Here is a 16,562-nt window from a genome sequence, read left to right as displayed (position 1 = left end):
TCTCTCTTGAGTCGTCGTTGGTCCCGTACTTGCAGGATCTTTTTCCTTCCATAGCGATGTCGCAGACTTCATGTTTTACTGGATTCCTGATATTAACGGTACATTGGTAATGTGTGGGCTTGATTACTATCTGTTCCACATAGTTTTCACACAAGACATTTAGTAATGTTCCACAGGATATTTTAACATGCCCACCGCGAACAAAACAGTACTTTTCCCAGTTAATTGTTGGATGATTAAAGTCTGCACCAGTGATAACAGTATGATTGGGGAACTTATGTGCAAGTGAACTCAGGTTTTCTCTGAAGTTTTCAGTTCCATAATGTCGCGGCCACATGTAGTAAGCATTGCTTCGTGCAGTGGAGAATGGCAAAATAGAGGCAGCCGGAGATCACGGCATTGCGAAGTAGGCGCGGCGCAGATAGCTTGCTGACGGTTGCGGTCTACCAACCGGCTGACGCAAGGACGCACGCAGACCGAGCGCCGAGCGAAGCGTGGAGAGTGCTGAGTAAGGGAAGTGAGGCCAGCACACTAAGTTACGCTGCAATATACTGCGGGAGTGATAACAAGAAGCTGCCACCGAGGGTAAAAAGCGTCCTCCTGCCGGATATAAATTGTGGAGCGCAGGCAGCAAAGGACAGAAGACATTAGGAAGCAGTTCTTATCTGAGGACAGACGTGGTCCGATTCTGAATGTTCAATCATCGTAGGTGACGATTCCGGAAGTCTGTTCCAGCTCGCAGGAGTCATCTGTTCGCCGCCATATGTCAACTTCAGCTCTGGGGGTTCGGCCCGAGTCCGGTCGGCACCATGGCTGGCTAACTACAGCGAGAACTTCCAGCAGGATCGGCCACAGCGCGGTCTTGGGCACAGGCACCGCCGGGGACTGACGCCCGGACTTCACGGCAACCCGGCCACGCCGCATGGTCCACACATGACGGGAGCTCGCGGACATCACGACTGACGGCTTCCCAGCCGCCGGTGCAGCAGGCGGCGGCAGCTGACCTCACGGCAACGCGGCTCCTTGGGATGCCATACTGGGCTGCGGAGTGGCGACGAGTTCATCTCAACTACAGGGTGTCCTGACTTCAGCGGAGCACTGGTGGCGCGCATTGCGCACATTGTTGGAGAATCTACACAGGAGCCACCAGGCGGAAGGATCCGCAGGGCTGGGCAGCGACGACGAGGGAGAAATTGTAAATAAAACTCAATAAGCAATTGTAAAACTCTACATCGTCTCAGTCTTCGGTGTAGCCACTGTGTCTGCTGCTAACAAGTACTGCAGAAGTCGTAACAAGTGGCCATCTGACATAACAAGAGGTGTCAGGCGCACCCACACCTCGACTTTGACTAGCGCCGTGCGGAGCAACCGAGGAACACCGAATAGGGTGAGTCCAGCAACTGCCTTCTCTCTGTTTTCTGTGCAGCTAGACATGTCGAGGGTAATGTTAAGGGATGTGAGAGTGTCATTTGAAAGGCCTAGCAGTCCTGTAGACTTATCGCAGTTCTCTGGGAACGCTAGTCACGTTACCTTAGTACCATCTAAATTTGTAGTGTGTTGATTAGCAGATCACATCGCTCCTTGCGATAAATTTTTACCAAGCACTTGTGATGTGTGTGGCTTCTATGGTCATGTAACGGGGCAAAGTGGTAAGTCTAGATGGTTTGCCATTTGACATGCTAGGAATTAACTTGCTTCTGGGTAATACAATTTTGTTTTTGTGAGGTGAGGTGTACCACACGGAAAATGCTAGAGACACGTGCAACCGGGACAAGTGACGCCATAGTCGCATTGACAAGCAAGTTAAGAAACTGATTGAAGAAAATAAGTTGCAAAACCAGCACATGCAGAGGCTGGAGCAATAATTGTTGCAAAATACTCAATCAGGCTCGGGAAGCGATAGTCTAGAATGTAAGGGTACTGTCTTTTCCAGTGTGGCAGATTGATCAGCGGCTAATTTGATACATTCCTTCTCAGGTAAAACATCAGAGGATATGAATGTTTTCATTTGTGACGTACGTAGTATGGCTAGACTGTGTGGCTGGTCGGATGAAATGTGTTTGCAAATGGCGAGGTTACGGTTAGTAGGTGACGCAAAGACTTATGTGGCATACCACGAAGGGTTAAAGGATGCTACTACGTTCACAGAGTTGGCTGAGGGATTATTGCAAAGGTTTAGGAAACAAAACAGTGCCACACTTTTTAGAGAAAAATTGGGGAGGATGATGTAAAAAACGGGTGAAACGGTAGAAGAATTTTGAGACAGAATTAGGAGAACGAATGCGCACACGTATGAGTTAACACAAGATGCGAGTGCAGACGAAGTTCTATTGAAAGAAGCAGAGAATAGAGCTTTAGACGCATTTTTGCGAGGGGTCTCGCCGGATTTTTCACGCCGGATACGAATGGAAAATTCGAGTGTCTTCGCAATAGCATTGCGCGTAGCTACACATTTGCAGGAAGTGGATAGCGCCACTAGAAGTCGCAATGACAAGAAAATTTTTTCGTCTTCCAAAGAGTGTTTCCGTTGTGGGAAGCAAGGTCATTTTAAGGGACAATGTCGGGAACTGCAGTGTTTCAATTGTCAGAAAATAGGTCGTAAGGCACGGCAGTGAAAAGCCAAGAAACGGGTTAATGATACAGCAGGTAGAAAACTGTTAAACGAAAAAGGGAGTGTTCCTGGCGTTGGGAGGCATTGCCAGTAAAAAGTGGTACTCAGAGAGTGCACGAAGAGGCGGATTGTAGTTTGATGGTTTGGATAAAAGATAAGTGGCGAAGAGTTTTAGTGGATACTGGAGCGCATTTATCAGTTGTCAGTGTGGACCTTGTGGGCAAGAAGGGATTGGAAGCTCCGAGATACAGATTCCACGCAGTAGGTGATAAAAATCTAGATGCACTAGGGACAGCACTGCTCAAGTTTAAGATAGGGAACGTGTGGTTCCGGGAGCAAATGGAGGTGTTGCCAACCGTGGGACAGAGATTTTCAGCGATACTTGGGTTGGACTTTCTGATTAAACATCATGCCAGAATTGACATTTCGCAACATACACTGGAACTCGATGGAAACTTGTTCCCAAAGGGTACAGCCGTTGCAAATGTTTCAGAGTCGCAAGGTGCACCGATAGCTTAGGTGATACCAACTAAACTGCATACAAGTGCATTAAAGGTGATTTCTTGTGACAAAGTACGAACAGGTACAGGGAAGTTGATCTGGGTCCGGTGGATGTCGATGTGCCACAGCAGGGGTTATTCTTGGGAGAGCCACTACCGAGTAATGAGATTTTAGACGAAACCCATTGCTTTATTCGTAGGAGTGTATCACGGGTAACGGACATAAATGGACAGTTTATGGTTCCGGTGAGTTTAGATAACTTCGGGAGGGATGATGTCGATCTGCCGAAGGGATTAGTAATAGCCGCAGCAGAGTTAATGGATGAAGAGGACATCGATAGTTCGAGGCTAGTCTATGATGTAAAGCAAACCGTCAGCACGTCTGCACTTCGTGACAAGGTAAACCATTTGAGAGGAAATGATGGTTCGGGTATGGAAGCATTATTACTAAAGTATAAAGCATTGTTTGAAGCACAGGGTACGTTACCTGCTACACCGATAACACAGCATCGCATTCCGACAGGGAATCACACTCCGGTGTATCGTAAGCCATACAGATTACCGAAACATTTACAACCAGTAGTAGAGCAATTAATAGAGGAACAACTGGAAGATGGGATAATCCAGCACAGTTATAGTCCTTGGTCTAGTAGTGTGGTCCTAGTTCCGAAGAAGACACCGGACGGGTCGAAAAAATTTCGCTTTTATTGCGATTACAGACATTTGAGTGAAACATTAGACAACCTAGGGCAGTGTAAAATTTTCTCCACTATGGATTTGCGAAGCGGTTATCACCAGATTGAAGTATGTCCGGAGGACAGGCCAAAAACAGCATTTACCACGCATCATGGTCACTTTGAGTATAAAAGAATGCCGTTTGGACTAAAAAAGCTCCAGCAACATTTGAGAGGTTGTTGGATGGAGTCCTTCGCTGGTTGAAACCGAAAAAAATGCATGGTGTAACTGTATGACATTATAATGTTTTCAAGAGATATAGAACAGCATGTGGAACGGTTAGAGGAGGTGTTTAAAAGGTTAGAGGCAGCATGGATAACATTAAGTTTGGACAAATGCCATTTTGCGCAAGCACAAATAAATTATCTCGAGCATGTTATCAGTCAGGATGGGCTAGGGACTGACCCTCGTCTCACTTCTGCAGTACGAGATTTTCCGGTAGCGCAAATGGTTAAACAACTGCAATCGTATATTGGTCTTGTGAGCTATTATCGAAAATTCGTACAGGGGTTCGCAGAAATAGCGAGGCCACTTACTAAGTTGCTAAGAAAATGTGTTACCTTCCATTGGACGTCAGAGTGCGAGAAAGAATTTCAAGAGTTGAAACGGATGCTGACATCAGATCCAGTTTTGAAGTTTCCAGACTTTTCGAAGGAGTCTAATCACGCTCTTGGGGTTGTACTTAGTAAAGAAGTAGATGGCAAATAACATCCGACTGCGTTCGCGTCTCATCAGCTTAACTCAGTGGAACAAAATTACTCCACGATGGAGAAGGAATTGTTAGCGGTGATATACGGGAGTTCGTACTTTCGATATTATCTGTACGGTAGAAGGTTTAAGGTTGTGACGGATCATTTAGCTCCGAAACGGTTATTAGGTCTGAAAGACCCAGCGAGTAGGCACTGCAACACAGTGAGTTCGATTATGAGGTAATACACAAGCCAGGTGTAAAACATGCCAATGCTGACGCATTGAGCAGGAAAGTGGCAGTATTACAAGTAACAGGGGTGACTGAAGATGAGTGGAAAAGGCACAAGCCGTGGATAGTGATTGCCAATTGTTCAGAAAGCAACCGCAGTTCCTAGTACAGGACGGGTTACTTTGGAGGGCGACGAAATGCGGCCCGCGCGTCGTCGTAGCAGCAGCGTTAAGATCTGAAGTTTTGCAACAGGCCCATGACCATTTTCTTTCAGGACATGGCGGGAGAAGCGCTACGGATAGGTGGATAGCGGAGAAGTTTAGGTGGAGGACACGACGTCAAGACATGGACGAGTACGTCAGGAATTGTGTGCCATGCGCACAGTGTGTGGACTTCAGCCATCAAAAGATTCGGCTTCAAAGATTACCAGAGGCAGACAGACCTTTCCAGCAAATCGGAATTGATGTATTAGGTCCATTAAATAGGAGTGCAGCAGGGAATAAGTATGTGTTAACAGAGATTGACCACTTTTCTAGGTATTTAGTCATGGTCGCATTACCAGATCAGAAAGCAAGTATGGTGGCACAAGCTTTAGTTGATAATTGGTTACTCAGGTATGGGATACCTCAGTCCTTAATCTCGGATCAAGGTACTAATTTCACGTCTGATCTGATGAAGCAACTGTGTAAGTCACTGAAGATAAAGAAACTACGGACTAGTCCATTCCATCCGCAAGCAAACGGACGAACGGAGAGAGTGCATTGCACGATCGCTAAGATGTTGAGTCAGTATGTAAATAGTGAACACACCGACTGGGATGTGTACTTGCAATTCGTAACCAGTGCACATAATAGTAAGGTACATACACCGACGGGATTGCCGCCAAACGAAGTGATGTGTGGACGGAAGATGCCATCCCCTTTTGACATGCTTCGTCCAAGGCCGGGAGCGGAGGGCGAGCATGTAAGGCAATTTGCGAATACCATTAAGGAAGTATGGCCAATAGTTATACGAGCTAGCACGAAAGCGTTGGAACGACAGGAACGGATGGGAGGTACACAGTGCAGAGTAGGCCAGTGGGTGCTACTAGCTCATCCGTATGTTCCAAAAGGGAGAACCAAGAAGTTCACATACAAGTTCCGGGGACCGTACAAGGTAGTGGAAATGACATCACCTGTCAGTGTAAAATTACAATTGTCTACCAAGACAATGGTGGTTCAAGTTAATAGAATTAAGCCGTTCCAGGGGTAGTAGATCCGTGTATATGTACTTCTCCTTCTGGCAGAAAGCGAAGAGAAGCGCCAGAAGCAGACAGTAGACCGGGTATAAGGTATAAGTTGCATTCGAGGGATGTGTAGTTAGCAGTAATTATCATGTGTGTATTATTTTGTGCACGGGCAGGTGAGTGTGAAGTTGATGTCACCACAAAAATTCAGACGGAGTCTGAAGCAGGCAAAGAGTTTCCAGAGTGGTAGATCACGTAGTGCCGATAATTGAAGCGAGTATGTCACTTTTTTATCATATGTCTAGGATTAAGGTAACAACGGATCTAGTCAAAATGTATATAGAGATTAGATTTCGAGTAATTAGTGTGGGGAGACAGTATCACTGTTACACAGTACATCCTTATCCGGTGAGATGGGAGCGCATGGGGAAGGCCGTACAGTTCAGGACACAGGAGGTTTTATTAATTTCTAAGGAGGGGGATATTCACGCTACTATGTCGAGTTTAGAGATGAGTAGATGTCTAACGGAGTTAGTTTCCATTTCTCCACCACGGATTGTTTTCACAGGCAAAGGGGTCATGTGAGATCCAGTTATTCAGGGCAGAAGCAGAAGCTTTGGAGTGTCGGAGAATAATAGTGAAGCCTACGCCACATTTTCAGCAAGTTTGGAAGCATTGGTTGTATTCTGTATTCGCTACGGAGAGGATATTAGCCAAATGTTATGACAATGGGAATTGGACAGCAACCACGGAGATGGAATTACGGGACAGTGGTTTGCTAATCAACGGGACAAATTGTGAAATAGTTGGGGCTCGTTTCAGCTCACCAACGACAGTCACGAGAGTCACCAAGGCTACAGATACTCATCTGATGTTTTACTGGCCAGATGACACATTCATCATCGCTCCAGGAGAATATTTGACGTATATTAACAACACTTTGGATTCTACGCTATTGCAAACGATAGATAAAGTAGTAGATTCGGGGAAAGGTCAAATTTCAATGCAACAATTATTAAGGCTTGTGGAGGAGTACGATACCAGGCGGAAACGTAGCATAGTGGCCATCGGTTTTTCAACAGTACTATTACCGTGTTGATTGTATATATCGGTGTAGTATATGTCTTATTAAAACGGAGGATTCGGCATGTTAATGCAAGACCGGTCCATGAGATTCCTGTAGAATGGATTACCACTAGGGCATGAGTCAGGACAACCTCGATGTATGTAGGGAAGAAGTAGAATATAGGATAGAACTAGAGTTAACTTATGGGGTAAATATGGGGATGAATTTAATTTTTAGGAGGAGGCAGTGTTGCGGCCACATGTAGTAAGCATTGCTTCATGCAGTGGAGAATGGCGAAACAGCTGCAGCCGGCAGTCGCGGCATTGCGAAGTAGGCGCAGCACAGATAGCCTTGCTCACAGCAGCAGTCCACCAACCGGCTGATGCAAGGACGCACGCAGACCGAGCGCCGAGCGCGGTGTTGAGTAAGAGAAGTGAGGCCAGCACACTAAGTTACGCTGCAATATATCGCGGGATTAATAACAAGAAGCTGCCACCGAGGGTAAAAAACGTCCTCCTGCCGGATATAAATAGTGGCGTGCAGGCAGCAACGGACAGAAGCCATTAGGAAGCAGTTCTTCTCTGAGGACAGACGTGGTCCGTGTCTGAATGTTCAATCTTCGTAGGTGACGATTCCGGAAGTCTGTTCCAGCTCGCAGGAGTCATCTGTTCGCCACCAGATGTCAACTTCAGCTCTGGGGGGTCGGCCCGAGTCCGGTCGGCACCATGGCTGACTAACTACAGCGAGATCTTCCAACAGGACCGGCCGCAGCGCGGTCTTGGGCACAGGCGCCGCCGGGAACTGACGCCTGGACTTCACGGCAACTCCGCGTGGTCCATACGTGAGGGGAGCTCGCGGACATCGCGACTGACGGCTTCCCAGCCGCCGGTGCAGCAGGTGGCGGCAGCTGACCTCACGGCGACACGGTTCCTTGGGGGTGCCATACTGGGCTGCGGAGTGGCGACGAGTTCATCTCAACTACAGGGTGTCCTGACTTCAGCGGAGCACTGGTGGCGCGCATTGCGCACATTGTTGGAGAATCTACACAGGAGCCACCAGGCGGAAGGATCCGCAGGGCTGGGCAGCGACGACGAGGGAGAAATTTTAAGGAAAGCTCAATAAATAATTGTAAAACTCCACGTCGTCTAAGTCTTTGGCGCAGCCACTGTGTCAGCTGCTAACAAGTACTGCAGAAATCGTAACAAGTGGCCATCTGACATAACAATAAGGAGATGAGACTGATGGGCGAAAGAATGATCCAATTATCATTTATGCGCACCCCTGATACTGAGTCTTGCCCAAATAATCTCACATGCACCTTCTATTTCTATCCTGGTGGATTTGAGATTCTTGTCTACAGCGACAAATGCGCCACCTCCAGTACCCATTTGCCTATGCTTTCAATCTACACTTAAATTTTCCTCAAAAATCTCACTTCTATCAATTTCAGGTTTCAACCAGCTTTCTATACCTAGTATTATGTGAGCTTCACAGCTTTTAGTGAGCGCTTCAAACTCTGGCACTTAGTTGTGAATGTTCTGGAAGGTTACCATTAGTATTTTAATGCTCCCACCTGTGGGAGGCATTTCTTCTGATCTTACACTGATACTTCTGGGTTTCCTAAGGCTATCGTTATCTAGATTGGACGGAGAGTCCCTAATCTAAAAAGTCCTTACGTCCATACCGCACACAGTCAGCTACCGGAGAAGCGGCCTCTTGTGTATAGTGCACACCTTGAATTGCCCCCTCTGTTTATTGATTGTATAGCCACTGAATTGCTATTTATTTATTTAATGGGATAATAATAATTATTAAAAGGTGGCAATTTTATTTAAGCATTGATTTTACTCTTTCGATTGTTGCGAGTCAGCGATAGTGCAATGCTGCTCGCTTTGGAGAATACACATTTTATAAGAATTATTTGGTCCAGGAAACACTTTTGCGATCATGGTTTCGATTTAGACGGTATTCGCGTAATTGTAATGATTAAAAGTTATCGTTTCCAAAAGACGCAGGTTCGATTAAAGCTGTGTGCACTTATGCGCGTATAATGAAAATATTCATAACACGCCACGTAACTAAAAGAAACATGCGAATCACGACCGTGATCAAGACCTTGCAATTTTTAGTTATAGGAAATGACAAGACGTTACACTTGGGAGATATTTGTTTTGAAGAACTTGTATTTACCTTCTCTCTCTCTCTCTCTCTCTCTCTCTCTCTCTCTCTCTCTCTCTCTCTCTCTCTCCTTTTTACAGCCTTTATACCTTCACATCGATTAAGGAACTTTTTCTTCTCTACTGACCAGTACGAGAACAAAATTCAGACTCAACAAAATGTCTTACATCGAATTATTACATGCTTAACCCTTAACAATCATATATAGTTTCGCAGTACAAACAATGCTAACTATTCCGTGCACTAGAAAGTCTTTGATACACTGAGCACAAAAATGAAAATAATAAAATTATAATTACATTTTTCATATCATGAATACTTCTTTAAATCATGAAAATAAGGTTTGACATCGTCGTAATACTAATTTTCATCGTTGTAGCACTACAACCTGACATATTTAGGGGGAACCTACAGTTCTCAAACCTATGGTGCAAATCCAGGAAGTCGCAGCCTAACTTCTCACAGAACCTTTGAGGCCCCTGGCTGAATAATTTCTCTCAGAACCAAAGGGTCACATTCGTTCTGGGGACAACGTTGCAAATTGTGAGCTTCGTTGAGACGCCATGCACAAGTTTGGCGTTCTCAACATTCTCTGCCAGCCGCTGGAATGACCCAAGTATGACCTCGGACCCCAGACGACAGGCATCATGTGTTCCAACGTGTGCCATAATCTGCAGTTGATTGCATCCTGTTCTCTGAATGGTTTTTGGAATAGCATCTCAACATGTTGAATGAGGCCAAAAGGCATACACACTGTATGCATCTGGTGTCCGTTCCTATCCCTTGCTGCCATTTCCCTACAGGATAGAAGGATACAATCGTGGTCCGTAAATTTGAATTGCCGACGATCAATAGACCCTCACCCTTTTGCATTTGCCTCCTCTTGGCACCGGACCAAACAAGTTTCCCAAAAATATGTGAAGTGAGTCACACTGGCTCAGTTTCAGTGAGGGACAGCACCATAGACTTGTTGGTTATGGGATCGGTACAACAGCCTGAGTCCCTCCTAGTCCCTGCCCACCCTGTACAGGATGCCTAGGCCGAGCGATAACACACCATTCGCAGTCAAGTGGACGAGTATATTTTCTGCAGAGGAGACAGGACTCACAGGATAATATAGTATTTGAGGTACTTCCACTAACGCAGTACAGGTACACGACTGTCCGGAGCTCACTCAGCACAGACTTGCAGCACCTGAAAACTGTTTGACAGTAGTTGGGGTAATTTCGAGCACCATACGAACGTCATGGTCGACTGGAATGCAGTTGTAGGGGAAGGAGTAGAAGAAAAGGTTACAGGAGAATATGGGCTTGGGACAAGGAATGAAAGAGGAGAAAGACTAATTGAGTTCTGTAACAAGTTTCAGCTAGTAGTAGCGAATACCCTGTTCAAGAATCACAAGAGGAGGAGGTATACTTGGAAAAGGCCGGGAGATACGGGAAGATTTCAATTAGATTACATAATGGTCAGACAGAGATTCCGAGAACAGATACTGGATTGTAAGGCGTACCCACGAGCAGATATAGACTCAGATCACAATATAGTAGTGATGAAGAGTAGGCTGAAGTTCAAGACATTAGTCAGGAAGAATCAATACGCAAAGAAGTGGGATACGGAAGTACTAAGGAATGACGAGATACGTTTGAAGTTCTCTAAAGCTATAGATACAGCAATAAGGAATAGCGCAGTAGGCAGTACAGTTCAAGAGGAATGGACATCTCTAAAAAGGGCCATCACAGAAGTTGGGAAGGAAAACATAGGTACAAAGAAGGTAGCTGCGAAGAAACCATGGGTAACAGAAGAAATACTTCATTAGATTGATGAAAGGAGGAAGTACAAACATGTTCCGTGAAAATCAGGAACACAGAAATACAAGTCGCTGAGGAATGAAATAAGTAGGAAGTGCAGGGAAGCTAAGACGAAATGGCTGCAGGAAAAATGTGAAGACATCGAAACAGATATGATTGTCGGAAGGACAGACTCAGCATACAGGAAAGTCAAAACAACCTTTGGTGACATTAAAAGCAACGGTGGTAACGTTAAGAGTGCAACGGGAATTCCAATGTTAAATGCAGAGGAGAGAGCAGATAGGTGGAAAGAATACATTGAAGGCCTCTATGAGGGTGAAGATTTGTCTGAAGTGATAGAAGAAGAAACAGGAGTCGATTTAGAAGAGATAGGGGATCCAGTATTAGAATCGGAATTTAAAAGAGCTTTGGAGGACTCACGGTCAAATAAGGCAGAAAAGATAGATAACATTCCATTAGAATTTCTAAAATCATTGGGGGAAGTGGTACAAAACGACTATTCACGTTGGTGTGTAGAATATATGAGTCTGGCGATATACCATCTGACTTTCGGAAAAGCATCATACACACAATTCCGAAGACGGCAAGAGCTGACAAGTGCGAGAATTATCGCACAATCAGCTTAACAGCTCATGCATCGAAGCTGCTTACAAGAATAATATACAGAAGAATGGAAAAGAAAATTGAGAATGCGCTAGGTGACGATCAGTTTGGCTTTAGGAAAAGTAAAGGGACGAGAGAGGCAATTCTGACGTTACAGCTAATAATGGAAGCAAGGCTAAAGAAAAATCAAGACACTTTCATAGGATTTGTCGCCCTGGAAAAAGCGTTCGACAATATAAAATGGTGCAAGCTGTTCGAGATTCTGAAAAAAGTAGGGGTAAGCTATAGGGAAAGACGGGTCATATACAATATGTACAACAACCAAGAGGGAATAATACGAGTGGACGATCAAGAACGAAGTGCTCGTATTAAGAAGGGTGTAAGACAAGGCTGTAGCCTTTCGCCCCTACTCTTTAATCTGGCAGACTCCCTGTGGCACAAAAGGCGTTTCTGGCCAAGAGAAGTCTACTATTATCAAATACCGGCCTTAATTTGAGGAAGAAATTTCTGAGGATGTACGTCTGGAGTACAGCATTGTATGGTAGTGAAACATGGACTGTGGGAAAACTGGAACAGAAGAGAATCGAAGCATTTGAGATGTGGTGCTATAGACGAATGTTGAAAATCAGGTGGACTGTAAAGGTAATGGAATGAGGAGGTTCTACGCAGAATCGGAGAGGAAAGGAATATGTGGAAAACACTGATAAGGAGAAGGGACAGGATGATAGGACATCTGCTAAGACATGAGGGAATGACTTCCATGGTACTAGAGGGAGCTGTAGAGGACAAAAACTGTAGAGGAAGACAGAGATTGGAATACGTCAAGCAAATAATTGAGGACGTAGGTTGCAAGTGCTACTCTGAGATGAAGAGGTTAGCACAGGAAAGGATTTCGTGGCGGGCCGCATCAAACCAGTCAGTAGACTGATGATCAAAAAAAAAAAAAAAAGAAAAAAAACGAACGTCAACCTACTCATCCCGTCATCCCGTGCTCGAGAACAGCATTCACAGTGGGGCTGCATTTTGGCTGGTGCAATGCAATACAAGGCAGTGAACAAATAACTTTAAATTAACGCTGATTATCTTTTAATCTGTTGAGCTAAAATGTTGCTACTTCCGTATAAGAACTGAAACAAATTCACTAAACCAGATTTCTATTAAGGCAACACAAAAACCTATGGCAAAAATTACTATTTTTAAAATGTTTTGAGGTTATAGTTTTCAGCAAACTCGAAAACGGATTTAATTTGCGATGAATGCAGATAATATAAAGGGATACTCCTCTTTAAGGGAAAACTAGATGTAACATAACATATTAGTTAGAATATCGGCTACAGTATGTAAGATGTCCGCATTTTCCGGAGCTTACACAAGCTTCATACGTATGATACAGAATAAAATCCTCAGAAAAGAACTCTATATTGTCAACAGGAAGTAATTATGGCAATCTCATGTACCGAAGAACAAAACAATATCTACCCTTATAACGACAGGGGCATGAGTAAATGAGATAAAGTGAACGCAGCTTCGAGACCAGCGCACGTAGCTAATGGCATAGGGAAACCCCAATTAACATTAACAAAAGAAGGCCCAGCTGCAGCGCAGAAAGAAATAAGGAGAGTACAATATAATACCTTTTACCATAAACGCAGCAGAGACCGTGGGTAAATGGCGATACTACATTAACGAGTCTGTCGGCGACCCGGGCATGAAAAATAAGAATTCACCTATAACGAGGAAGCAGTTGGCCGAAGCTGTACTGCATGACGTAGTAGAGTCGCGGTGGGGAGAGTAACGTCATATAAAAGCATTCTGAGAACTAAATTAACACACAGAGAGCTCTCGTCTCGCGGCGGGCCACACACATGCGTGTGGTAAAATTAGCGATGATGTTGAGACTAAAACTTTACGTTTGCGAAGTGAGGGCTGTACGCTTCACGTATCGTGGCGACAAACGTAAAGCGGTAGTTCATATTCCTGAGGGAGTTTTTGTGGGCTGGGATTTGTGCATGTCACTCTATCCCATAGCGAGTGTGCAATTGCCATTAATTTCGCCTAGGGCGAATTTAAAGTTCTACGGAATACAGGAAAGTTAAGACTGATTGAATTCAGTCAAGGCCAGAGTAGGGAATTAGCGTTTCAGATCCAGTATGGAGACAACGCCGCCGCAGTTCCCGATTGGTGATGTACCAATGCGCCTTAGGCGAGATTAAATGTTGAGTCGATATTTTGTTTACTCCAACCTGTATACGCTTTGAATATAGAAATTCAAGAGTTAATTACTAACATACCCTTCATTGAGTACATGAGAGTTTTGATTACTTCAAAAGATGAAGTTCATTCTCCACCAAATTAGCCCATTGCTCAGCTACGACAACGTAGATGAAAATATCATTGATAAAGGTTTAAATGTTTCATTTGTCACAATACTTTCATATATAGAGATAATTAATAATCACGTATTCAATGTCTAAATGTTAATTAATTTGTTGAGAGTTGAAAGTAATTAAATCCTCTTGTTGTCTATGGCCTTGAGGGCTTTGATAAAATTAAAAAGTAGAATGAGAGTGAAAGGGTTTGTTTTACCATTTTAGGATAAATCCCAAACTTGTCATTTATATTAATCTGAATATTCTTGTAATGTCATAGTGGCATTTTAGTTAATTTGAGACAGGGCCAAAATTTATAGCTATGTGGAATGCCTGTTTACCACCCTGGGCTTGAAACGACAGTTAAGGTACATTATCCATTGGCGCATAAGATATGTCGCCCACTTACAAGTAACTAAATCATATATACCCATTTACTACAATTTGCTCGTAGGTTATGCAGAGGACAATGGTAGCTTCCGAAAGTGCAGAGATAGGGGGCTGAGGAGGAGGAGAGGGTGGAGAGAGGGTAGGAGAAGGAGATTAGGACACATATCAAATTCCCATACATATTTGGCAGTTGTGAAGCATTGCTGGGTTCGCTGGTAAGTAATGAAATATTGCAATTGAAGCCAAAGTGCAAGCGTATACAAATGAACTTCAAGAAAAATATTTGTTTGGTTTCCCAGTCGTTGCTATACTCCGATCAGACTTCACTATCCCCGAAAGTATTCAAGACGCGGCGTCTTTAAATGGTTCAAATGGCTCTGAGCACTATGGGACTTAACATCTGAGTTCATCAGTCCCTTAGAACGTAGAACTACTTAAACCTAACTAAACTAAGGACATCACACATAACCACGCCCGAGGCAGGAGTCGAACCTGCGACCGTAGCAGTCGCGCGGTTCCGGATCGATGAGCATAGAACCGCTCGGCCACTGCGGCCGTCGTGGAGTCTTGTTTGAAATAATATTTGGAAGAATAAAAAAAAACGGATTTCGAGGCGTTAGAGTTATTCGAGGCTGTCTTATTCTCATTGAAAACAGCAGGCTGAACATGATGATCTCAAATTATTCTGCCAATTCTAATTTCGTACAACTCGTTGATAAAAGATGTAACCGAACTTCACATGACACACAGTTCAAAGATCCATTTATAGACCCTCATAGAAAGTAGTTAACAGAATTTGGGAAGCTCGTGCCTAATAATTAGAAAAATTTACAAGACTGTGCACTGTTTATTTTAATACAAATTGTTTCAACTTACCCTTCCTGAAGCATCTTTCTCGAAAAATTAACTACTTCAAAAATAAAGATCGTAACCGGTTGTCCAGCCATTTAGAAGACGAAAGGAGGATAGCACGCAGTTCCAGCGACGCATGTACGGACGAGGAAGCCACGAAAGTACATCACAAGTTGCATAAATTTAAATTTTTGTTTTTGTACATTTGTTTGTTTTTCAGTTACAATGAATAAATATCCATATCGAAAGACAATCAGTATTTTTTTTACATAGACTTTGGCACGTGGAAGGTATCGTAAAGTAAGCATTCATCGACTTTCTGTCACTTTCAAAGTTTAGTATTCATGTCATTACGATAAAATTTGTGGACATTTGAATATTGTAAAATAATTTTTTTATCATGCCACTGGCTGATCTTACATTAAAGCACTTTGTAATCAAGTTCAGTGGCAAAATACACTGATTGCAGACTCGTTTTTCCTGGTGACTCGAAATTATTAAATTGCTAATGACTCCTTTCCTTATCCTGCAGCTTTCATATGCACCTGTCAAGCGACATTAACATTTTAGGACTACGAACAACAAATGAACTTTGATTCCACAGGGATATGGTGAAATGAAATCAAATAGAAAACCGCACGGAATTATTTCTTTTATTTTACTGAAAACTGATGAGCAGCACTTAGTTATTTTCTACACTCGCAGACACGGTGCCCACTGTTCTGTAATTTTCGGTCAGTGGCCAATCACATGGTTGATTCATGTTACTACACCAATGACTTCATTCAACGCCTACCTATGACTACCGTGAATAAATCGCACGAAATCCTTGTCAAACCGGCGTGCGTCAATTTAATGTTCCTATCCCCATTCTTATTTTAAAATGATAAACATGGATGGTCATTGTCAGCAACTGTACAATTATTGTATTCGACAAATGAGTCTGGAACAGCCTATAGTTGCGAAAGTTAGGTATTTGTACTGTGTTGTATTGTATGTTAACCGGGAGCCTAGAAACGACGGAGAGGCTCCGTCCCCGCCGCAGCCGCAGTGGTCCACAACCCCACGACGACTACCGCAGTCCACTTCAGCCCTCTGCCACCCCACACCGAACCCAGGGTTATTGTGCTGTTCGGCCCCCGGTGGATCCCCCCAGTGAACGCCTCACACCAGACGAGTGTAACCCCTATGTTTGCGTGTTAGAGTAATGGTGGTGTACGCGTACGTGGAGAACTTGTTTGCGCAGCAATCGCCGATATAGTGTAACTGAGGCGGAATAAGGGGAACCATCCCGCATTCGCCGAGG

Source organism: Schistocerca piceifrons, chromosome 2, assembly GCF_021461385.2.
Source record: "Schistocerca piceifrons isolate TAMUIC-IGC-003096 chromosome 2, iqSchPice1.1, whole genome shotgun sequence".
Lineage (NCBI taxonomy): Eukaryota > Metazoa > Arthropoda > Insecta > Orthoptera > Acrididae > Schistocerca > Schistocerca piceifrons.
Note: the sequence above shows the minus strand (reverse complement) of the source record.